Source organism: Hemicordylus capensis, chromosome 5, assembly GCF_027244095.1.
Source record: "Hemicordylus capensis ecotype Gifberg chromosome 5, rHemCap1.1.pri, whole genome shotgun sequence".
Taxonomy (NCBI): Eukaryota; Metazoa; Chordata; class Lepidosauria; order Squamata; family Cordylidae; genus Hemicordylus; species Hemicordylus capensis.
The window spans coordinates 157913937-157940315 of NC_069661.1; the positions used below are offsets into that span (position 1 = coordinate 157913937).

Here is a 26379-nt window from a genome sequence, read left to right on the forward strand (position 1 = left end):
TTGTTGACCTTATTTTGCTCAAAACTCCAAGACCTTCCTCCAAGGATTCTAAGATTTTGCCTTTGGGTTCTGAGATCTTTGTTTAACATCAAACATGTACCAGGAAAATCACTTGTGCTGGCATTTGAGCTTTCCAAGGCACCTGTTCCTCTAGTGCTGTCAAAGGAAGAACAAGCTTTCACAACGGAAATGAAAGTCAGTGTCATCTTTTTTCAGTCTCCTCTTCCAGCATCAGAAGGGTGACTCCAACAAATTTGCATGGCACAATACCAGACAATATGTTACATGTCAGACAATAATTCATTTCTGCCATCAAGTTGCATGGAGTGCTTGGGAATGACTTCCACTGGTGTTGAGATCTTATTGGCCAGACCAAAATGATCTATACTTAATGGATTATTTTCTCATGAAAAGGCAGAATATGTCATTCTCAAAGACAATCTTTTAGTATAAACACCCCCCAGGCAACATTCATCAGATATAGGTCATAAAATTCATGAAGGTCATCAGGGCATTACTATAAGCAGAATGAGAGCACAGCAGACTGTTTGGTGACTGGCACCTGAGTATGCAAATAAAGACTTTAATGGATAATTGTGAAGACTGTATTAAAATAAGAAAACAGAGTCCTGAAACCTTAATTTCTACAAAGCTTTATGAAAAACTGTGGCAGTAAGTAGCTACAGATTTGTTTGCCAAGGGAATACATACATTATCATTGTCTTTTTCAGGTATATTGACCATGCCTTACTTACTCAACCTTCATCCCATTAGGTCAAACAAAACACTGAAAACTATTTTTGTTAGACATGGAGTTCCTGAGATGCTTATTTCTGAGAATGGACTTTAGTATGTCTCTGACAGCTTCAAAATGTTTGCAGAGATGTGCAACAGAACATCATACCAGTAGCCCCCATTAGCATCAGAGCAATGGGGAAACTGAATATGCAGAACAAACTATAAGAGGTTTGTTGGAAATGGGAAATTATCCTAGCACTTTTGGCATATAGATCCACTCCATTTGCTTTGGGACCTTCTCCAGCAGAACTCATGGGATGTTGGCTGTGGGCTCTCTAACCAGCTTCTCTCAGCTTCAACCTCAGTGGGCATATCTGAAAGACTTTCAACAACATGATGAGGAGAGGAAGCAACAGCAGCAGCATAGTTTTAATGTTTGCACAGGGCTTGGCCATTATCACAGGTACTTCCTGGGGACAAGGTTTGGATACAAAGTTTCCAGGAATTTAAAACTGTGCAGGGAGAAGCTACAGCTCCTAGATCTGTTATTATAAACACTCCCCAAGGCAATATTCATCGGAATTAGGTTCACCTTTAGAACCCTTCACCTTCAGATAGAGAGATTGACATAATAGCTGACTCATTTCCAGCCTATGGATCACAAAAGAAAGGCTGACATGGAAAATAGAATAGGAGTGCAAACGCAGTCAGGGAGAGGTGTCAGGCCTACCCAAAGACTTAATTTGTAATGAACTAGAATGCCAGATAAATGGATTGAAAACATTTCTTTTCAGAATATAGCAATGTTTTATTTAACGAAGTAATGTCAGTTTTAATTTGAAAACAGTTTAAGGTTTTTAAAGGTACAAAAAATAGAAGAAGCTACATATAATAGTTATAGCACATAAAGGGTTAAATGTTTAACATGTCAGGAAGTGGAGTTAAATAAAAGGACTGCCTCCCTGGGAGGCTTTTTCTTCAGCGTTTTTCTAAAATCAGTGCTGTTCTTTCTTTGAAGACGCTACGCTTGCTTCTAGCACAGCAGACAATAAAGTTATCCTTCTGGTCAGAACTCTTCTTAAAACATGTTCAGGCAATACAAAGTGGTTGTGCTCCTTGAAGCATGAAGGGCTGCCTTCCATAGTCTGCTCCTAGCTCCTCCTCCTGCTCCATTTGAGATCTGAGCTGCTCCTTCTTTCCTTCTGCCTTGTCTCCCAGCTTATGTTTGTTGTGTGTAGCTTCTCTTCTTCTCTCATCTCTTCTTCATTCTTCTGATTTTCCAGCCTCTAACTGCACCTTGTCTGGCTGTACCAGGCCTTCTAAACTCAGGGCCCCTGGACATTTTAGCCAATTTTCTCCTGATACTTCTTTAGCCTAAAGTTCATTGGACTCTTACCTCTGACCATGATAACTGAATGTCCTATTACTGACCAATCCCTGACCAATTCATAACTGGTTTTGGATGCCTCTTTCTCATATACATACAGAGGTCTCTCTTGTCTTACCAGATATACTGCAACCCTGTCAGTGTAAATAATATAAGAACTTCCCTAGCAATTCTGACAGTTTCTCGCCATTAGCAACAGTTTGCTATAGGCAGGCTCCCAACAGAGGGCCACAGTGGTTCAAAACAGCACTGCAGACAAAACAAAGTAATATTTCTTAGTTCACTCAGAGTCCCAACAATAATCTTTTATCTCAATACGTTCTTTATATAGCCAGTTGTCTACAGTTTGACATGGAGGTTTACTGTGGATAAAATCACAAGCAACTTTTTTTTCCTTTTTGAAAAAAAATGCAGTTTGAGGGGGGAATGAAATGTAGTAAGACACATTAACAATGTTTACAAGTTAAACACTGTAAAATCAAATCAAATCTTTGTTACGGTCATTTGACCAGCAAATCTAAAAACAAACATCTGAAGGGCTTGGAAAGTTGTCTAGGAAAATAGTCATGTTCATGCCTATTTCACTGGCACACTTCAAACTTTCAGCTGAATAATGGTGGAAATCCATTAGGAATATTCTGCATGAACTGTAAATGTAATACCATGCCGCTGTCTCTTTTGATTGTTTTAAAAATCCATGGAAACCATTACCTATTTTCCTCTTTTCTTTCTATTCACGTTTTCATTGTTTTAGTGTTCATCTCTTCTAAATGTGATTATTGCACACTCAGGAACAATAAATTAAATACTGAATTCAATATCCCCCCCTCCAACTTTATGAGCAGTACATTAATTCTGTTTCAGATTTTTGGGACAGAACTTCACATGACCAGAAACATGGAGTTGCAGAGAAAGGCAGCTTAATGTTGAGTTACTTCTCCTTTCCTTTGTAACCTTTAGTGATGGAATCACATAAGTGACATCATAATGTTTGTTCATTTCCTTATCCCTGCCCCCCAGCAGCAGCTAGTAATGTAGAATATAGGCAAGCATTTGTTTGCTTTAATTTAATTTAAAAAATGAAAAGAGGTAACAGCATGCCCCTTTTCTCCCCTCTTTATATATCCCAAATGGATGGGCATACAGTTATGAAGTCTGGCACACATGAGTCCACTTTGGCAGGACTCTGTGTTTCTTTTTTCAAGGGTATAGGGGATTCCTCAAATTTTGGAGGGATTTTTTGGGGGAAATTAAAAATATAAAAGTGGCTAAAACTGGCTTCTCACAAGTTAGAATTTCACAAAAAATTCTGAATCTGAAGCCCTTCCTAGAATTATCATTCCTCCCCCATGTGTAGGGAAAATGACATTCTTTTGATTTTATATTAATTTTTGTCTCTCACATTGCAGAAATACAGTGTCACTACTTTGAATGTTTCTGTGTTTGTGGTTAGAAAGAATTTATCACTTTCCTTTCTAGCCATTAAGGGATTAAAAGGTGAAAAATCATTTAAATCTCTTTTAAAGGGCCTGCCTGCTCCTGCAGTGCGGAAGAAAAAAATAAGTTCTGGTTTGAAGTGAGCCAGATTTAGCTATTTTAAGCCATTTTTTAAAAAAATTTTTCAAAAATCCACAAAAATCAAGGAACTGACCAGTTCTCTTCCAGTTCACGGCAGGGTCCCCTGATCTCCTTCCCCACATGTGTGGTAAGCTTCAAGGCTTAGGACCAACCAGTGATTTTTGGTGACCTTTTTCCTGATTTTCCCATTGACCGCTATGGGGAAAGTCCGAATTTAAGTCGGAATTCAGATTTGGATTCTGAATCTGATCTGAAATATGACATCATCAGAACCCATAGAATCTGAGTCCAAAATTGTTGAAGTCAAACTGAGTCAAATCCACATTTTCAGAATGCACACAGGCCTACAAGTTAGTTAGTTTAATAAAGATGTCAAAATCTTCATTGCAATATTGCTTTGCTTGTAATCTGGATCTCTCCCCCCCCCCCATCCTGTAATCCATGATATGGATTCTGATGTGATCATCTGTCAACAGATAAGAGCAAGTGCAGATGTGGATTTGAGCATATGTAGACGTTCTCTGGCAATAATATTCTCTTCTGAATAATGGAAAATAAGTATAAATGTTTTGAAGATAAGGTGTCATCAACAGGAAAATCAGATCAGCTCAAAGCAGGAAAATACCAAAGCAGGGAAATATTGGAGATCATCAAATAGTAGCAAGTTTCTAACAGATGCAGAACAAATTTTTTTTAAATTATTATTATTAATCAATGTTATGGGCTGCTTGTAGGAATGTGCCCTGACCACAGTTCACAATGCAGTTCAAACACTTTGGGAAAAATGAAAAGGGGGACTTTAAAAAAAAAGGAGAGCAGGTGCTTACCTGGTCTCCGCCACCCCTCCACCTTCCTGCTGGATGCCATGTGCATGTTGATGGCACACAGGGCTTTTTGGGACACACACCACCCCAGCAAGAAGCTGGAAGGGATGGCAGAGAGCAGGTAAGCATCTGCTCTCCCTTTTCTTAAAGTTCCTTTTTTAATTTCCATCAAAGTGCTCAAACAGCACTTCGAACTGTAGTTCAGGCACATCCCTAGCTGTTTGTGAGCTGATTATTTGGTGCAGGTTGAAAGGAAAGGCCACCAAAGATGAGAGTAGTTAAATTCACAAGAACCCCAAAAGCAGGAATTCATTTTCATGAAAATATAAGAAAACTAGAGATGCCAATGGAGGTTGCTGTGCTAACACTAGGATGAAGAAGAAGCTAACACTAGGACCCAAAACAATTTTCTCTGGCTTAGATTAAAATCTGAGTAAAGTAAAACTTCCAGTTTATGCCTATGGTGATTTTCATGGGCTGTGAAGAATTCCATTGTAGCAAGAGGTGGGGTATACTCACAGGTGCTCTTGACAAGATTCCTTTGTGGGAGACAGGCTTTCTCCCTCCCCAGCAGGCATTTTGCTGGCCCAGCATCATTAGTTTTTTCATCTTATGGGACTTCTTGCCAAGGGCTTGATATATTTTGTGACCCCAAAAGAGCTCTACAGCCATGCTGCTGCTTCCCCGCTTGTTTTCATAGCAGCCCAATAACATCTGAAAGGGCTTAACCTGGAGATCTGTGCAAAGAAGGAATAATTTATAACAGGCTTTTGCAGACTAACATCTCAGTATCATCAACCATACATACTGTATAACTACTATCCCAACTTTAATGGCAGAATTCTTTGAAACAAACAGGTTTGTGGGGGTTGTTTTTCAATCCCTATTTCTTATTCCTTTTGCTACCCCAGTTTAGTTAATCTTTTTGCTGTTTTGAGCCAATGGTTTTACATTGCATACATACTTTGCATACTAACTCCCAAATACATTTGAGAGTTAGAAATAGTGCTTTTAAAAACCTGGCTTTGACCCACTCCAGAAGTGTGTAATTAGTATTGGCTCCTAACTGCACCCCATATAGCATTTGAGCCATCAAGTTTGCCTTAAATAAATGGGTGCCAGCTGGAATAAACATCTCTCCTTTCCAGTGTTCCCTCTAAGGCATACACATATGTACCTGTTCACAGGTTTTTGGATGTCCACTCAGTTAATTTTAGATCCTGCTCAGGTTGAATCAGGAAAGCCCCATTCCCCAAAAGAGACGTGAGTTTTGGGTGGTATAGAAATATGTTGAATGAATGAATGAATGAATTCTGAATGTATGTGTGCGCACACTGCCTTGATACTGCCACCCAGAACAAAACTCATTCTGCACACAGATGGGGGGGGGGAAACACAGAGAGAACACTGCTCCTTCTGTCTATGGAATTTGAGAATTGCTGATGCACTTTTCTCTTTTTGAGCTGCAGCATATTTGATTTGAGTGGTCTTCATCCCAGATTCTTGAAATACCACCCCCAAATATTTAAAGCATTTAATCAGTGTTCCCTCTAACAGGGATTCCCAGATGTTGTTGACTACAATTCCCATAATCCCTAGCCAAAGGCCACTGCAGCTGGGAATGTTGGGAGTTGTAATGAACAACATTTGGAAATCCCTGTTAGAGGGAACAGTGCATATAAACTGCTCTATATCATGATTATCAAACCTTCATTTATATTTTTTACCCATTGGAAAAGGCCAAAATTTTAGTTTTCTGATAATTTTTCGTTTTCAGATCCTTAGTGCAATAGAGGGATCAGGTCTTAAGAGCTCTTTTCATCCCCACATGCGACTGGTATAAAATGACTGCATTGTCAGCATGTAAAAGTACTGGAAGCCATCTGTCAGCCAACTTCAGGACATATATGTCTAATTCCTGGAGACGCTTAATTAAAGAATCTATATAGATGTTAAACAATTAGGGGGCCAAGATACAACCCTGCTTGAATGTGTGCCCCCCTCAGAGGCCTAATAGGCATAGATAACTGGCCCTAGCAATTGTCTCTCACTCTGAGACTAGTGTTCTAATACAGTTTTATCTGCAGCAGCTGGAGCCTTTTATCAATCAAAATGATATTGAGCATAGACCATAGGCATACCTTAGAGACTGAGTCAAATGCTGCTTTAAAATCTACGAATGCAACAAATAAGGTGGATTTTAGAATTCTAATATAATGTTAAGAGTATAAGAACAGCATGCTGTTTCACACAGTAGCCCGCCAGGTACCTCTGGGGAGCCCACAGGCAAGAGCTGAGGGCATGCCCTCTTTCCTGCTGTTGCTTCCCTGCAACTGGTATTGAGAGCCATTGTGCCTCTGAGGCTGGAGGTGGCCTACAGCCACCAGATTAGTAGCCACTGATAGACCTGTCCTCCATGAATTTGTCTAAGCCCCTTTTAAAGCCATCCAAGCTGGTGGCCATCACCGCAAAGAATTCCATAGAGTAATTATGCTCTGTGTGAAAAAATACTTCTTCTAGTCGGTCCTAAATTTCCCAACCTTCAGTTTCATGGGATGTCCCCTGTTTTTAGTGTTGTGAGAGAAGAAGAAAAATTTATCTGTGTCTACTCTCTCAACTCCATACATAATTTTATACACCTCTATCATGTCTCCTCTTAGTCGCCTCTTTTACAAAGGAAAGAGCCCCAGATGCTGTAGCCTAGCATCATAAGGAAGTTGTTCCAGGTACCTGGTCATTTTGGTTGCTCTCTTCTTTACCTTTTCCAGTTCTATAATATCCTTCTTAAGATGCGGTGACCAAAACTGTATACGGTACTCCAGATGTGGCCACACCATAGATTTGTATAAGGACATTATAATATTAGCAGTTTTATTTTCAACCCCCTTCCTCATGATCCCTAGCATGGAATTGGCCTTTTGCATATCTTCAGCACACTGAGTTGACACTTTCATTGAGCTGTCCACCACAACCCCACAATCTCTCTCCACAACCCCACGATCTCTCTCTAAACTGCTCAACTCCCATCAGTTTATTTGCAAAGTTAGGGTTTTTTGCCCCAATTTGCATCACATATGATATTTTTCAGCTAAGTGTTATATGACCAAACAGTGATCAATCATAGATCACCATGGTCTAAAACCTGTCTGCTCATCTTCTAGGAATTGCTCCTGCTCTATCCAGTTCATGAGTTTCTGATTTAATTGTCTCGCTAATAATATTTTGCTAATATTAATTAAACTTATGAGTCTGTAATTAGATGGAACATTTCTATTACCCTTTTTGAAGATAGGTACCACAAAGGCCACTCCCCAATCTTCTGGTATGCAGACCAAATTGTCCATATAGGTAAATAGGGCAGCCAGCATCTGTGCCCACCACTCAGGATTTATCTTGATCACCTCTACTGGGATAAAATCATTGGGGCTTGATCCACTTGTCCTTAGTTGACAATAGTCTCTATCATAATCAACCATGGATTATTCAATGGAATTGACCACATCCCAGCCAACAGGCATCTTAATATACTCCATAGGTGAATGAAGGGCACCTGAAGTATAAGGAACCAGTTAACATATGTAAGGTTCATTGGTTTGAATTATCATTCTTTTCTTCTTCTTTTTACCTGCAAGGCTGCATAGCTGATCTAATCAGTTCTGTTTTTGTTAGGTTGTTTGTTCCTTTTGTGAGTACCATGATGGACAACTAAATGGAGTCATTGAAAGTGGCATGTCTATCCTAAGTAGTAATTCCCAAAGAGTAGCTCCTGGAGGAACTGCATAAGCTTGTGGAGAAGTTACAGAGATTTAACAAGGTGTAATAGGCTTATACAATAATTTTGTTTTGTGTAGTTGTTCTGTTCATCTACATTATTAAGAACTTCATTCCTTTCGTCATGCATTCAGTAACATTAGCTTTGTTTCATTATTATTCATTTAATATTGTTATGCCCATTCATACTCATTTCCAATTGCTTTAAATAGGAATGGGAAGAGTCACCAGCAGCTCTTTTATGGTGTGATTACATTGTCCATAGACTCAAATGGAATTACATTCCTCCATTAGTATGTGAAACATAGAAACAACCTGTATCTTGGACTTCTGGGAAGCAAGGTCCTCTTGCACAGCAACCTTCTTTTTTGAAAGGGTTTCTTAGGGGTGGACGTTTGCCTTCAGCAACCATTTTCCAAGGCAGGGGGTTCCAAACTTGGACTCACAGATGTAGAGGTCATTCACACAATCGAAAACTGTGTTCTACCCAGGTTTGGGAGCTGTGTGTACTCCCAATTATTGATTGTGTGGAAGCAAGGTTAGAGGAAAACCTGGGTAGAAGTGATTGTGTGGGAGCAAGGTAGGAGAAAAAGCTACCCAGGTTTTCCTCTAACCTTGCTTCCACACAATCACTTCTACCCAGGTTTTCTTCTAACCTTGCTTCCATACAGTCAAAAATTGGGAGTACACATAGTTCCCAAACCTGGGTAGAACACAGTTTTTGATTGTGTGAATGACCTCGTAGTCAAGGGCCCCTGTTCTATGATACAGAGTGCTTGCATCCTCCTCAGTCAAACAACCTTTAAATGAATGGGTTGAATACAATGGCCCAGGCCAACATCTCAACTAAGGAAGTGGACATGACACAGCAAGATGTCTCCCATGCTGCAGAGGACTTTATTAGCTGAGCAAGATGAAATGTGAAGGATAGGATGTAATTTTCTCAAGTCTCTGCTTCCTCCAGAAATGTCCTACACCACCCAAAAAATGCCCATGAGGGTCACAGTGCCCCCGGGAACATATTTTGGGATGGTGCTGGGAATTTCCAAGAAAGTAAGGATATTTCAATCTCTGTGTTGCAGTACTCTAGAAGTCTTATGCAGTACAGATATGTCTTCCTGGAGTGTATCTGATTCCTTAGTTGGCATGTTGGCCAATATATTACTTATTTGGAATTCTCATCATTAAATTAGGAACAAATGAAAAATGAACCAAATGGGTGTTATTCATTCATTTTTGTTTCATTTGTTGGGAATATTTTAAGTGTCCCTAACAAAGAAAAATTTGGATATGGGGTTACTCTTAAAAAGCTTACTAACTTCAGTGGTCATTGCCTGAATCTCTAGATGGCCCAAGGCCCATCTAGTCCAGCATCCTGTTTCACACAGTGGCCCACCAGATGCCGCCGAAAGCCACAGGCAGGAGTTGAGGGCATGCCCTCTCTCCTGCTGTTACTCCCCTGCAACTGATTCTCAGAGGAATCCTGCCTTTGAGGCTGGAGGTGACCTATAGCCCTCCAACGAGTAGCCGATGATAAACCTCTCCTCCATGAAATGATCCAAACCCCTCTTAAAGCCATCCAGGTTGTTGGCTGTCACCACATCTAGTGGCAGAGAATTTCACAAGCTGATTATGCGTTGTATTAAAAAGTACTTCCGTTAGTTGGTCCTAGATTTCCTGGCAATCAATTTCATGGGATGACCCCTGGTTCTAGTGTTATGTGAGAGGGAGAAGAATTTCTCTCTATCCACTTTATTCACACCATGCATGATTTTATAGACCTCTATCATGTCTCCCTGCAGACATCTTTTTTCTAAACAAAATAGCCCCAGGTGCTGTAGCCTTGCCTCATGAGAAAGGTGCTCTAGGAACCTGATCATCATGGTTGCCCACTTCTGCACCTTTTCCGATTCTACAATGTCATTTTTTAGATGTGGAGACCAGAATTGTATGCAGTACTCCAGGTGTGGCCGCACCATAGTTTTGTATAGGGGCATTAATATATTAGCCGTTTTATTTTTAATCCCCTTCCGAATGATCGCTAGCATGGAATTGGCCTTTTTCACAGCTGCCGCACATTGAGTCGGCACTTTCAATGAGCTGTCCACCATGACCCCAAGATCCCTCTCCTGGTCAGTTACCGAAAGGTCAGATCCCATCAGCGTTTACTTGAAGCTGGGTTTTTTTGTCCCAATGTGCATCACTTTACACTTGCCAACATTGAACCACATTTGCAACTTTGTCACCCATTCACCCAGTTTGGAGAGATCCTTTTGGAGCTCCTCACAATCTGTTTTGGATTTTAATACCCGAAAGAGTTTGGTATCATCTATAAATTTGGCCACCTCACAGCTAACCCCTACTTCTAGGTCATTTATGAATAAATTAAAAAGCACCATTCCCAGTAAAGATCCCTGGGAGACCCCACTTCTTATTTCTCTCAATTGTGAAAACTCTCCATTTATTCCTACTCTCTGTTTCCTGTCTTTCAACCAGGTAGCAATCCACACATGTACTTGTCCCCTTATCACATGACTGCTAAGTTTCCTTAGGATTCTTTGATGAGGAACTTTGTTGAAAGCTTTTTGGGAGTCCAGGTAGACTATGTCAACTGGATCACCTTGATCCACACACTTGTTGACACTCTCAATGAATGCCAAAATGATTGTGAGGCAAGATTCCCCTTTGCAAAAGCCATGCTGGTTCTCTCTGAGCAGGGCCTGTTCTTCTATGTGCTTTACAATTTTATCCTTGAGGATGCTTTCCATTAATTTGCCTGGAACAGACATTAAGCTAACTGGCCTGTAATTTCCCGGATCACCCTGGATCACTTTTTGAAAATCAGTGTTACATTTGCTAGTTTCCAGTCCTCTGGTACAGAGCCCAATTGCAGTGATAAGTTATATATTTTAGCAAGGAGGTCGGCAATTTCACATTTGAGTTCTTCGAGGACTCTTGGGGACTTCACTGCTGCCCCCCCCCAAGTATGAGGGGCATCCCTGTGCCATTCGTGTGTGTGTGTGTGTGTGTGTGTGTGTGTGTGTGTGTGAGAGAGAGAGAGAGAGAGAGAGAGAGATTAAGCTGCTCTACTCTCCCTAAAAGGGGTGGAGGATCATATGGTTCTGCTTGAGGAAATCTCTCAATTCTCTCTCTCTCTCTCTCTCACACACACACACACACACACACACACACACACACACACACACACCATTGCCATGCCCCTGCCACATCCCCTACTGTATTGCTTGGCGTCTTTAATTTGTGTAAGTGCAGCAGCTCCAGCTCCTCCTGCTGACAGGCATGAAGCTGGTGGCTACAACCAATCAGATGTAGAGCAGTGGAGCTGTGCTGGACTTTCTCTACTTTGCAGAGCTGGCTCCCACAGCAGTTGAAAAGTGGGCTCACAGGCTTTTGGTGTGGCTGTTCTCTTCCCGGGAGTGTAGCTCCACTTTGGCTTGCAGCAGGTGAGCCAGCAGGTAAAAGGCTTATGATAATGTTCACATGGGCTCCATCTTTTTTCCTCCCTTCCCTTCAAGTTGCTGCTTGGGGTGGAGGGAGTCAGGGTAGCCACCCCTTCCCCTCAGAACTAGCGCTCATCTCCCCTGAGTCAGCAGAGGGGAGAGAAGTACATCCCACTTTTCTCTTGGGGGTGAGCGAAGTCAGGGTAGCCACCCCTTCCCCTCAGAGCCCGTGCATGAAGAGGCAGCACACAAGACAGAAGGAGGTTGACAGAAGGCGGTGAGACAAAAGGCTCTCCTTGGTGGGTCATCTTCTCATGGGTTGTGGCAGCTTTCATTGTTTGTGGCTGGGTTGTGGCTGCGGTGTGGGTGGGTCTTGCCACATACCATTTGCCACAGACCACCTAAGGCTTATATATATATATGTGTGTGTGTGTGTGTGTATGTGTGTGTGTGTTTTGGACCTGCTAGTAATGTTATCAGAATAGTGACAATATATACACTGTGATGTGCCATCACCTTGCTACCATAATTAACTTTACTTTCCTGCATTTCAAGGATGTTGGGCAGCAGAGGCCTAAATCATCACTTTTTAATGGATAAGATTAAAGAGAGTATTCTGTCCAAAATTGCATTGATTAATCTTCAGAACATTTAAAAATTAGAATGCTACCCAGAGCTAAGCACTTGTGGATTTATCAGCATGTAAATTCTTAGACCAAATGATTCTTAAAATACACTGAGAGGTTACAAAATGAAGCATCTTTTAAAAACTCCATTAGATGTGTTTCTGAAAGATGCATAAAGTCATTTATCTTAGGTAATATTTTATCATGTCCTTTTCAATAATTTCTAGGCTGTAAGTGTTGACCTTATTATGTCAAGACTGTGAGGCTGTTCTCATGACCGCCAAAAAGCGGGCTAAGGAAGCCTAGCCCACTTTTTGGTGGCCGTGTGCTGCCACAGGAGCCAAGCGGCTCCCGGCAGCAAACTGCCCTAAGTACTCCTCCCCTTAGCCCAGGTTAGCGGAACAAGTGCTCAGTTAACTGGGGTTAATAGATCATGTGCTGCTGCAGCGCAGCTCTGCACTACGGCAACTCATGAGGAGACCCCCGACCAGGAGGCTAAAAAGCAGCCTTCCTCCTTGGGGGTCTCTCCAGCATGCTCTGTGTGCTTGCGCAGAGTATGCTGGAACTTACGGCGGCCGTGCGGCCCCCAAACTCCCAAGCCCCTGCCAGCTCCGTAACGCAGCCAGCAACTGTGTGCACAGCCGATCCGGCCGCCCAGGGCACACAGGAGGATCGTTTGCGGGGAGAGCGGACTAAGATTGTGGGAACTGCCTCAATGTCTATACTGTGTCAAACAAGACAAATATCATATTGCATGGTTTTCATCAGTTGCTGTAATTCTTGCATATAGCAAAATATAATTTAATGCAACTACATGATCCCCTGTGGTACCTCAAAGGCTCACTGAGGGTACACTGAGCCCTCCCACCTCCCCAACTCACTGGGATGTTGCATTGTTGCCTGCCTGCCAATCAGGTGGCTTGTCTTAGCTTCAAATAAAGGAGTCCATTCCAGGGAGAGAGAGAGGAGAAGAGTTTCAGGCAGCCTCCTTTACTCCTCTTCTTCCCATGACCAGCTGGTTACATGCTCAGACTCAACCCATCCCTCTCTCAGCCTGCATGACAGACTCAGCAGTGAATGAAATGCTGTTTCTTCACATCAGCCAGCATTTACAGTGCTGCTGAATCTGCGCAGTAGTGTGAAGAGGAGTGGACCAAACCTGAGTATGTAGTCAGCTGATCACAAAGAGAAGAAGTAGGAGGGATGGTGGTGTGAGCACAAGCAATATACTGTAAAACCCTGGTCACCAGGATTTAGCACACAGGAGGAGGAAGGAAATAACAGGTTTCACTCTGTCTGCTAACAAGATTTATCTTGCATATAATCATTTTATTTCGCATCTGCTTTGGCAAGGTTTATTTTTGGGGGGATCAAAGTTGTTACATGCTTACATGCTATTTTATTTCCCATCAACTTATTTATTGACTCTTAATGTAAGAGCTTTAGTTATGAGAATGTTAGATGATTTGTGGCTCAAAATAAAGACTAAGTTACTCATGAGTAAAACTTGTCTCAGTAATTTTAATGGGACTACTCATGGGTAAGAAAAGGTTAAAAAACAACACTGATTTAATTGACTGAATCCAAAGACAATTTGCTCGTGCATAGTGTACCCACTCAATTTCCATTCATTTTCTCTTCCCACTACAACTACCTATGTCATTCCAGATGGTCACTTGATCTTCAGAAATTGCTTTTTGGGGAGTAGATTGAACTGTAGTGAGGATGAGGAAGCTGCAGTAATACCCTATTTCAATTGCAAATTGCAGTTCTACTTGTGCTTCTTTACATTTGGGCTTTATAAATTTACCATTATGTCCTTCCAATTAGAGATGTGCTCATCAATTAGAGCTCAGATTGATTCAAGCTCAAGACAAAACACCCTTAAAATAAAAGGTCTGTTTCAAGCTCAAAAGAAAACAGCCCCATTTTGACTTGAAATGTTTTGAGTGCTTTGAGTGCCATATTGAGGCTTGTTTTTCCAGCAGGAGCTGGTTTACCAAATGGGGTTGGCAGGTAGTCCAGACCTCTGTTCCAGACTTAGCATGTCAGCCCACCTCAGAGGACTGGTCTACCTGGTAAACCAGTCCTCCAAGCTGGGCTTATGCACAGCACGATGTGGTTAGTCCAGGCCTCCACCCTGGACTTAATGCAGTGGCCTGCCTTGGAGGACTTGTCTACCCATCCACCCCAATTGGAAGACAATATCTCCTCGGAAAAACAGGCCTCAAAATGGTGCTCAAAACACTCAAAATATTTCAAAATACACTCAAAACTTTGGCTACTGTTTTGACAAATCAATTTGAAGATTTTGCAATTCGTTTCAAGATCGAAATGAATCGCAAAATCTCTTTCATGCACATCCCTACTTCCAATCTCTTTGTTTGATGTAATATTGCAAAGAGTTATTTTTATTTTTGTTTGTGATGAATAAGAAGCATACCAGTTTCTTGTTCTATTAAGAATAGATTTAGATTATTCACCTCTCCCTAAACATTCAACTGTTTACTCTCAAGCCTTGGGTGTCCACAGGACATTTTCCTGGGAGGGGGCAATCCTACATGCACTTACCTAGGAGTAAGCCCCATTGAGTTCAATGGGACTGACTCAATCAGGGTGTGTGTGGGGGAACTGCCTCCCCTTGCCCCCCTTCCAGATACTCTTGTGTCACACTTTGAGACAAAATAGCATCAACAAGAATAAGGAAGAAAATTATGTTTATTGTAGCTGCCATAGCATAGGTAAAGGATCTGTCTCTGTATCTTATTCTCTCTCTCTCTCGAGTTTACACACTGCTGTTTAAATAATGAAAAGTAGGATATCATATTATGGAATCCACAGATAAATGGATTAGTACTGCTCTCCAGTTCAACCATATAAGTTCAAGGGAAGCCCTTGAAATAAAACACTGAGCCATAGTCAAAGGACAGCCTTTTGATTAGCCAGGGTGACTTGAGATAATATACCTTACAACCCCACTGCTTAACCCACCCCATGATAAGTTCATGTGCCTGGTGGACTTGTCAGATGTTTCTTTCAACCTTTCCATTAACTTCCTTGTTTAGTTTCATTTATTTTATTTCTTTCTAAATTTACAGACTTCCTTTCACCACTGGCTTCAAGGTGGTATGCAACATAAAACATGCAGTTATATAAGATGTATGTATGTATGTATCAATACAAAATAGAGACAAACACTCTAAAAGTGTACGAGAAATTCTCCAGCTATACAACCCTCTCTGCTTTCTGAAGAACTGGGTAAAAAGCAGTCTTTAACCATTGGCAGAAGGCTGAGAAGGAACATAGAGAGAAAATGTACATCCAGAAATAGAGCATTCCAAAATGGAGGTAATAACTGATAAGGCCATGTGTAAAACTGAGCTTCAGCTTGCATCAGCACATAGAGCAGGGAACCCCAGAAGAGCTTATAGAACTGGTAGCTGGGAGCAGGCTATCCTTCAGATAACTAGGGTCCAGGCTGTTTAGTACTTTAAAGATAATAACCAGCATCTTGAATTCAGTCCAGAAGCAAACTGGCAGCAAGTGCAACTCTTCCAAAATTGGGGTGATATTATCACTCCATGCAGCACCTGATAAGGATATCCTAACCATTGTATTTTGCAAAAGTTGGAGGTCCCAAATAGTTACCTGCAAAGACTTAGATATCTAAATCTTGTTCAAAGTACAGATCAATGATGTAAGCAGAGTGTTTCTAATAAATATTTTTCCCCAAGTTGTGAAGATCACATAGAGTACATACTGCCATTTTGCCATCAGCTTTTACAATCAACCTGGATACCAGGCTACATTTGACAAGTGGAACCTTAGCTAGCTAGTGTGTGTACACACACATTATGTATGAAGACTGATGTGGTATCTCTGTTACTCATTTTCACATGATATATGAATAATATATCAGTTAAAGGTGTGTGTATATTTGGTAGGTCAAAGCTATCATATATTCAAACAGAATCTTTAATATGAAAGATACTACTTGTGCATCTCTAAAAGAGCAAGTGTGATCCAGTAGACAGTGCTAGACTTGGCTCTCAAAGAGCACATCCTATTTCTGCAACCAACCATTATGGTCTTGAGCAAGTTGTGTTTCTAGTTTTAATTCCCCATCTAAACAAATAATATATATCTCACAGTAGTGTTGTGGACATGAACAAATCAAAGACTATAAAATGTTTAGCAAATTAAAAGTGCCAGAAATCCAGTATTGTCTACTTATTCATTACTTCTCAATGGCAATGATGTCTCGAGATGCCAAAACCAGCAGGCGGCATTGACTTATTTTTTTTAATGCAACTTTCCAGGATTTTAAAATATTGTTAGCTGTTATAGATTTGTTTATTTAAGATTGTTCTTGAATAATTCAATTGATTCTGAGCAAGGACTCAAGGAATTTCACATTCCTTGTATGCAATAATCATATTTGGTGTGATTAAGCGTGGCAGTCACAATAGGAAAGGTTGTACAGAGGTTGGCTATAGCCTTTATTTCAACTGATCTTCTGTGGTTGGAGTAAAACTTTATGCATATGTTTTCTCACTTCCACAAGTCTTCATAGGGGTTGCATATGTATAATCATATGTAGTTCAGTGTGAATACTGAACTGCGTATGATAGGGATGTGCACAAACTGTGGTTCGAACTGTGGTTCAGACTGTGGTTTGAGTACATTTTGGGAGTGGGGCCCGAGAGCTTTAAGAAAGCAAGCAAGCAGGTCCTTACCTCCACCACTCCATGCAGTTTCCAGCTGGGGTGGCACACATATCCGTAGAAGCCCACTGCAGCATCAGTACACACATGGCATCTGCACATGTGCGGAAGCTGCAAGGGGATTCTAAGGACTTGCAACTTCAACTTAAAGCTCTTGGGCCCCATGCTCAAAATGTGCTCGAACTGCAGTTGGGCCCCTAGCATATGAGCCATCTATCTTTGCAGTGGCTTAGATAAGGGGCTTTCCTTCCTTGTTTCTGGAAATACTTTTAGTTATAGGTACCAGATATTGTTTCTGGAACTTTATGCATGCAAAATGTATGCTCTGTTGCTGAATCATAGCCTCTTTCTGAATTCAACTTGGTAATTAGACTAGAATATTGTGGTCACCATCAGAACTATTCAATATACCCACCAGGTATATACCAGGGCATTTGGGAATCTTGAATAAACAGTTGATGCAATTTATTAGGCCTATGCATGAATGTAAAAGTCAGGATCAGCTCCAACCCAATCTAATTTGACCCCACAAATGTCAGTTGAGGGTCCTTTGAAACCTTCTGAATTCTTGGGTTGGAATCAGGAACATGGTTGGGATTGGGGTGAAGATCAGGGTTGGGATCAGACCAAACTTAAAATAATATTTTTAAGTAAGTGGGATAATCACTGTGAACCTGGAATAAAAGTAACCTAGCACCAGAGAGTTGTAGGGAAGTGATGTTACATCAGAGAATCTAAGGGGAAATGGTGTCACGTCAGAGTACTGCAGGAGAAACCCAGAAATTGTACACTTGTGAGTCAAAATGGGCTAGAAACAAACTTTACAATTTTTTTTAAAGAAGATATGTACAGCCTGGCAGGTGGGTTTGCAGAGAGAGGATGGGAGATGGGTTCCCCCACCCCCCTCTTAGCCATGATTGCTTTTTAAAAAGAGCTGCCATTTGGAGCTCTGGAAAGCTCCTAATTTTTTTTTAATAAACAGGGTTGGAAAAGTCCAGTCCAAACTGGGCTGTGCAAGTTTGAATTGGGACTCTCTCCAAGCCCCTCTGATCTGGGTAAAATCAGACCATTTCCACTTTTACCATTCTGATTTTGCAGTGACCTAGTATATTCCTTTAAATGACACCATATGCAGAGTAGCAAATAATCACAGTAGTGACACAGTCTGTCAAAGCTTCTCATTTTAACATGTTTTCTCTCTTTAACTTCAACTAAAAGATAATAGCATAAAATAATATAATCAAAAATAAGGAGAAAGAAAAAAAGGGAAAAACAAGAAAAGAAAAGAGAAAAATCCTCAATCACTGATATAATCTATATTATTATTTCTCTTGGGTGTGCCTTCGAATGTGTGTCCTGGCGCCCAGCCTGAATGGCTGGGTGGCAGAGGTGCCTGATTGGCTGGCGCACCCAGGAGAATTGGCTTGCGGAGGGCCAGGCCACGGCAACGGGGGTGGCAGGTCCGGCCCAGCTGTGGAGGTGAGGCGAGGCAGCGGGCCCGGCTGTGGAGGTGGCACTTGGCCTGGCAGCCTGGGCCCGTCCCCGCCCGGAGATTGGGGCAGAAGGTGGAGGTGGGGAGAGGTAGCTGGCCCCAAAGTGGCTGGCTGCAGAGGCTGGCAAGCAGCAGCAGCGGGCTGTGGAGGTGGCACCTGGCGCAGCGGGCCCATTCACAATGGCGGCACTCTGCCCGGTGGCGGGCCAGGCCGCGGAGGTGCTGAGCCCGGAGGAGGCGGCTCTCGGCCAGGTGGTGGTGGGACTGGCTGCTGAGGCCAGGCTCCCGTGGGAGGCTGGGGTGGGAGGGAACCAGGCAGCGGGACTTCCCTGTTTGCCTCCCGGGAGGAGGAGCAGCGGCAGGGCCCTTTTTGACTGCCTGCTGTCTGGTAAGGAGAGTAAAATGGGGAGGAGAGAGTGGGGGAGTGGGGAGCAAGAGAGCAGGGGGAGGGGGAGGGCAAGAGAGCAGGGAGTGGGAGTGCAAGAGAGTGGGGGAGTGGAGGGCAGGAGAGTAGAGCATTGGGGAGGGGGCAAGAGAGCATGGGGCATGGGGAGGGGGGCAAGAGAGAGTGGGGCAGGATGGAGGGCAAGAGAGTGGGGCAGGGGTAAGGGGGAGGGCAGAAGAGCATGAGGCAGGGGGGAGGGGGAGGACAAGAGAGCATGAGGGAGGGGGGCAAGAGACTGTGGGGCAAGGGGAAGGGGAGGGAGGGCAGGAGAGACTGGGGCAGGAGGGTTAGAGATAGGGGAGGGAGGGGAAGAGGGGCAAGAGTGTGGGGCAGAAGGGAGGGAAGGGGTAGGAGTGTAGGGCAAAAGGGAGGGGAGAACAGCCGGCCCCAAAGAGCACACAGATGCTCTGTGTGGGTTGGCTAGTATATGAATAATATACCATTTTTTAAAAAACCCTTAGGATTATTTTTTTTTCAAAGCTCATTAACATTTGTCCAAATTTCTGAAAACTCCTCCTCTTTACCATTTCATCAGAAAAACAAGTTGTTCTAGTAAGAACTAATCAGCCTACTTTTCTTTCACTGTCTCTACATCTAGAGTAAATTTGGTGCAAATTGAGATCCACAAGTTAGATTGCGCCTCAAATGTCCATGTGTCCGCCATCTTGGATCAGGGTGGATATCATCATTACAAACTGTACCATTGAGGTGTCCCTGTGTGTCACTCACTACAGTTTTTTCAAAATTGGTTCAAATCTGTTAAGCAGTTCACAAGTTAGCTCACTTGCACCTCAAAGGTTTATGGTTCCGCCATCTTGAATCAGGGTGAATAACATCATCACAAACTACACCACTGAGGTGTCCCTGTGTGTCACTCACTACAACTGTACATGACGTGGTTCAACTCACATTCCACAAGTTACTCCACTCGCACCACAAATCTTTATGTGTCCACCATCTTGAATTGTTGTGGATGACATCATCACAAACTATGCCATTGAGGTGACTGTGTGTGTCACTCACTGCAACTGTACCCAATTTGGCCCAAATAGGTTAAGCAGGCCACAAATTAGCCTGCTTGTGCCTCAGATGTTCATGCGCCCACCCTCTTGAATTGGAGTGAATGGCATCATCACACAGCATGTTATTATGGCATCCCTATGTGTCCCTACAGCTGTAGCAAATTAGGTTCAAATCTGTTAGGCGGTTCACAAGTCAGCCCACTTGTGCCTCAAAAGTTTACATGTCCGCCATCTTGGATTGGCGTGGATGACCTCATCACAGACTATGCCATTGAGGTGTCCCTATGTGTCACTCACTGCAACTACCTAATTTGGTTTAAATGGGTTAAGGCAGTCCACAAATTAGCTTACTTGCACCTCAGATGTTCATGTGGCCACCATCTTGAATTGGTGTAGATGACATCATCACACACCACACCATTTGGGCATTCCTATGTCTCTGTAGTAAATTTGGTTCAAATCGGTTAGGCGGTTCACAAGTTAGCCCTCCTGCACCTCAAAAGCTTATGAGTCTGCCATCTTGGATCAGGGTAGATGACATCATCACAAACTACATTGTTGAAGTGTACCTATGTGTCCCTCAACTGTACTCGATTTGGTTCATATTGGTCCCAGGTGTTGCAAAGTTGATAGTGGGGGACACATGGATGGACAAACACACAGAATGCCAGGTGATCTCATATGCCTACTGGAAAGAAGGTGAAAAACAGTTCAAATATGAACAGGGAACACATAACACTTACCCGATTTGTAAATCAGGAGTACAGACATTTGTCCTTCCAGTGTTGTATAGTAATCTTTTTAGCAACTCCCCATGCTTGAAGAATCAATAATTTTTTAAATTAAATTTCCAATTTATATACAGGTGAAACTCGAAAAATTAGAATATCGTGCAAAAGTTCATTAATTTCAGTAATGCAAATTAAAAGGTGAAACTGATATATGAGATAGACGCATTACATGCAAAGCGAGATAAGTCAAGCCTTAATTTGTTATAATTGTGATGATCATGGCATACAGCTCATGAGAACCCCAAATCCACAATCCCAGAAAATTAGAATATTACATGAAACCAATAAAACAAGGATTGTAAATAGAACAATATCGGACCTCTGAAAAGTATAAGCATGCATATGTATTCAGTACTTGGTTTGGGCCCCTTTTGCAGCAATTACTGCCTCAATGCAGCGTGGCATGGATGCTATCAGCCTGTGGCACTGAGGAGGTGTTATGGAAGACCAGGATGCTTCAATAGCGGCCTTCAGCTCTTCTGCATTGTTTGGTCTCATGTCTCTCATCCTTCTCTTGGCAATGCCCCATAGATTCTCTATGGGGTTCAGGTCAGGCGAGTTTGCTGGCCAATCAAGCACAGTAATCCCATGGTCACTGAACCAGGTTTTGGTACTTTTGGCAGTGTGGGCAGGTGCCAAGTCCTGCTGGAAAATGAAGTCAGCCTCCCCATACAGCTCATCTGCGGAAGGAAGCATGAAGTGCTCCAAAATCTCTTGATAGACGGCTGCGTTGACCCTGGACTTAATGAAGCACAGTGGACCAACACCAGCAGATGACACGGCTCCCCAAATCAACACAGACTGTGGAAACTTCACACTGGACTGCAAGCATCTTGCATTGTGTGCCTCTCCATTCTTCCTCCAGACTCTGGGTCCTTGGTTTCCAAATGAGATGCAAAAGTTGCTCTCATCAGAAAAGAGGACTTTGGACCACTGAGCAACAGACCAGTTCTTTTTTTCTTGAGCCCAGGTAAGACGCTTCTGACGTTGTTTGTTGTTCAGGAGCGGCTTGACAAGAGGAATACGACATTCGAAGCCCATGTCCAGGATCCGTCTGTGTGTGGTGGCTCTTGATGCACTAACTCCAGCCTCAGTCCACTCCTTGTGAAAGTCCCCAACACTTTTGAATGTCCTTTTCCTGACAATCCTCTCCAGGCTGCGGTCATCCCTGCTGCTTGTGCACCTTTTTCTTCCACACTTTTCCCTTCCACATAACTTTCTATTAATGTGCTTTGATACAACACTTTGGGAACATCCAACTTCTTTTGCAATTACCTTTTGAGGCTTTCCCTCCTTATGGAGGGTGTCAATGATGGTTTTCTGCACAACTGTCAAGTCAGCAGTCTTTCCCATGATTGTGATCCCTAATGAACCAGACTGAGAGACCATTTAAAGGCTCAGGAACCCTTTGCAGGTGTTATGGATTGATTAGCTGATTGGAGTGGGACACCTGGAGCCTAGACTGTTGAACCTTTTCACAATATTCTAATTTTCTGGGATTGTGGATTTGGGGTTCTCATGAGCTGTACGCCATGATCATCACAATTATAACAAATTAAGGCTTGACTTATCTCGCTTTGCATGCAATGCGTCTATCTCATATATCAGTTTCACCTTTTAATTTGCATTACTGAAATTAATGAACTTTTGCACGATATTCTAATTTTTCGAGTTTCACCTGTAGTGCACACACTCACAAATGTTCTGTTCAGTAAAATGTTGAGATTAGTCAAATGGATAGCAATTAAAAGGACAGCTACTAATATCTAGTCATTAAATTATTCAATGAGATGTTATATTATAGTACAGTACTCAGTGCAAAACAGTATTTTGGATAGGTTTTTTAATCTGAAACAATTTATGATAATATCTACTAGTTCTCAAAGTAAAACAGCTTTTATTAACTCTTTGATCTTTTGAAGCCATTCTTTTCAATTTAGTTCAGAATATGCTTTCCAGTGTCTATCAAGAATTTGAAGCCATCAAAAAGTTCAGGATAGTGTTTCCTTTCTGGTAATGCAATTTTACAAAGCTTATTAGGCATATGAATGAGTCAAGGGTATCTGTGTAACCAGCATTTCTTTAATTACACTAACTGGTGTTTTACATAACTGATTAGCTCTTCAACATCTCAGTTGTATCCAGTAATCCATTTATTTTCAGAATTCTTATTGCATAAGATGTTAAAGTTATCATCATCTTATATGTATTGTTTGTTCAAATTTAAACATAGCAGAGAATGGGGATCTTTTAAAAACTGATATTTCTGTTATAGTTGTGGCATAGGCAAAAGATATTATTGTGTTTTGTCACCTGTATCACTGGCAAAGAAGTTTTAATATTTTTAATATTGGGTTTTAAATTATTCTAATTGTAAACTGCCAAGAGTCACAAGTTTGGGGCACTATAGAAATATTATAAATAAGAAAGAAAGAAAGAAAGAAAGAAAGAAAGAAAGAAAGAAAGAAAGAAAGAAAGAAAGAAAGCTCAGGATTGGGGACATATAATTCAAAACCTTCAAACATGGCCTGCTAATGTCTTAACCTCCTGAATCCAGTTTCCTCATGGGATCATTTCCTGCTGTGCCAAGTGCCTCCTTCTCAATAAAGCCAGCAAACATGGCAGGAAGTGATGAAGAGCCCAAGTGCTTGTCCTCAGTCTTGAGGACTGTCACTTTAAGGATCTCCAATTCTCAGGCAAAGAAGTGGGGCCTTAGAGGACTACCTGGGGACTGGAGAAAAGGCTTCAACTGGAGCTGAGACTAAAATATATCAATTTGGTCTGATCATGGAGCCACACGCTTTTTGTCTGACATTCCTGCTTCTCCAAAACACCAGACATGCTAGTCTCCTATTCCTGTATGTGTGCATCTGAAGCTCCTCAGTTCACACACTCCATGGTTATGTGTCCCAAATTGGACTGTCCTTGCCATAAGTCATGGTTCTGTCCAAAATACTAGACTTATGACTAAATCTCCTGCCTCACCCATGAGTTCTGCCTTCTGATCCTTATTGGGGTTAACCTTTATTCTGTAAAAAAAAAAAAATCTGTACCTTTTCGGTGTTTACCTTTTATACATCTTATATGCAGTTTTACCATATAAGGCTGATTACCTTATATTTTGTGAATTCGGTCTGTGCTTTTTCATTAGGTCATACTATGCTTCTATTGGTCTATTTGGGAAGATGTTTATTTTAAAGAAAAAAAGATAGAAAAGCCCTTTCCTTTCATAATAGGTGCAATCTAAGTGCAAGATGATTGCTTTGATGTTAACAGCAGATCTGTGCATCAATTTATTTTTCTTATAATTCTGTAGAACTTCAATTTCTTTATTAGAACAAATGCATCAAGAGTTTATTATAAACTTGTTCAATTAACAATAATCAACTTAAGCTTGCTTTCCTACTAGCCAAGATAGCCTAGCTGCATTGTAATAAAATTACGAGTTTGGTATCCTAAAGCCCCCATTTCCCCAGCAGTCCTAGTTAATTTAATAGGTGTTTGTGTGGCAAATACATTGATCTTATAGTGATGATCCTTTATATACATTCCATTAGTTTTGCTGTGTTAGCGAATGTGTATATCAAATTATTAACAAACAAAAGAGCCAGGATAGGGCATAGCTGTCTAGTGTTTTGAATATTGAATGATTCAAACCCTTTTCAGAAGTGCATATGAGCACACAGGTTTTCCTGCTGGTACATTCCATAGCCATTCCTACCATCCCCTGAGTGGATTGTATTGGTAAATGCTGAGTGTGGGGAGAGAGGCAAATGTGGTTATGAAGTGTGCTAGCGTGGTGGTGGTGGTAAGCTAGGTCTCACATATAGATTAGTGTGGTACCCAAGTATATAATTTTTGAACAGGGCTACCTATATCAAAATATTCACAAGTTACCTTGTTTTTTTTATTGTGTGTGACATGCAGTTTAATAATCTTTGAAAGGACTTTCTCAATTTAAATGCTCCTAGATGCAGGGGCGTAGCAAGGTTGGAGTGGGTCCAGAGACAAGATTTTAAAATGGGGCCCCCCCACTCAAAGTCCAGGGCCTCCGCACACCCCAGGCCCCCAAGGATTTAAGTCTGATATTCCAAAATAAGTATGCTGCCTGGAAATACATTTCACTGAATACACACACGCACACGTCACAATATATAGTGATATACATTGAGTACTATACATTTGTTTTACTTTTAATGCCTAGAACACACTAGAAAGATGAATGATTAAAATGGGCCCCTCGCTGCAGATTAGCCAAGGAGACTTTCAACCATGCAGGGTGAGCCTATGTTTGTTTTCTCAGAATTCTGAACAAATTCAGTCAAGTTTGATTCCAGGAGGTTTTTCACAGGAGGCTTTTAAAGCCCTTTAACACACATCTCCTCTGGAATGGAGGTGCTGCATTCACATGTTGGCCAGATTTATCCTGAAGTCCCTGCAGGTTATTGGGGAGCAGTTCACACACAAGAAAAATAAAATAAAATAAAAGCAGAAGACATGCTTCACAGTTCTCACTCAGACCTTCTGGGTTGCAAAACAACTTGAACATAAGTGCATTTATAAATGAATGAATAAAATAAATATAATACTGTTTCTTCCAGAAGTTTTTGTAATTTTCTGCCATGAAACAAGCCACTTATAGGACTTTTTAGATAGTTTTTTTTAAGTCAGCAAATTTTCCAAGCTGTTTCAAAATAAATATTCAGAGACTTCTCGGTCCCTCCTCCCCCACCCCCATATCAAAGCCCTATGGCAAGCAGATGCCTATATATCCGGGGTGGGGAAGGTAACCACAAAAAGGAGTTCACACTCTACCTGGCAGCAGGGGGTCTTCTGCTGCAGAGAACAGTGGAGGCCTCTCTGGCTGCCTCCTCCTTCCTGGCTGGCTTGGGCCCTACTGGAGTTCAGGCTTCACAGAGGCCTACACCAGACCTCCGTGGAAGCCCCGCCTACCCGCCGATCAGCTGAGAGGCGGGAGAAAAGGAGCTCTTTGCAGCTTGTCTGCTGCCTGGATTGCCGGCCAGGAGAACAAGCTGGAGAGACGGCGAAAAGGGCAAGTGGCTGAGGGGCCTTGGGGCTGGGCAGGGGGCAATGGGGAGTCACGTGAGGTGCCTCTGGGGGGCCCCTCCAGGCAGTGGGGCCCCCAGACAACTGTCTCCCCTTGCCCGATCGTTGTTACGCACCTGCCTAGATGGAAAGAAAAGAATGTAATTTCTAGCTTGTTGGAAGCTTTCTCTATATCTGAAAATGGACATGTAGCTCATACATGTGGGTGTGTGAAAATGTATAAGCATTTGTGATTATTCATTATAACAAGTTCTTTCTCTCTTTCTTAACTGGTGGTACAATTTTCTGCTTTATTTGCTCTGTTTTAAAGTGTCCACTATAGTAAATGTTTCTGTTTGTCTCAAGCTTCAAAGGAGTTCTGCTTATTATACATTTCAATGGACTTGTAGTCATCGCTGGTGTATAGGGTGATGATAATATTTTAAAAATTTAAACCTATCTGTGCTGCCTCAA

At 41.9% G+C, this 26379-nt stretch overlaps 1 protein-coding gene and 1 long non-coding RNA gene across 12 annotated transcripts in view; one reads left to right on the top strand and one right to left on the bottom strand.

Moving 5' to 3' along the window:
- The window catches only part of TAFA5 (TAFA chemokine like family member 5), a 501003-nt gene that overhangs the window by 272297 nt on the left and 202327 nt on the right, over positions 1-26379 (top strand). The window lies entirely within an intron of this gene.
- Positions 1439-25768, bottom strand: LOC128326478 (uncharacterized). 2 transcript variants are annotated; one of them, XR_008308072.1, is made up of 3 exons: positions 25675-25768; positions 5047-5264; positions 1439-3079 (listed from the first exon to the last, which is right to left on the bottom strand). It is a non-coding gene; the product is annotated as an uncharacterized LOC128326478 (long non-coding RNA). The 2 variants fall into 2 exon arrangements; XR_008308071.1 differs by having other exon boundaries at positions 1448-2487.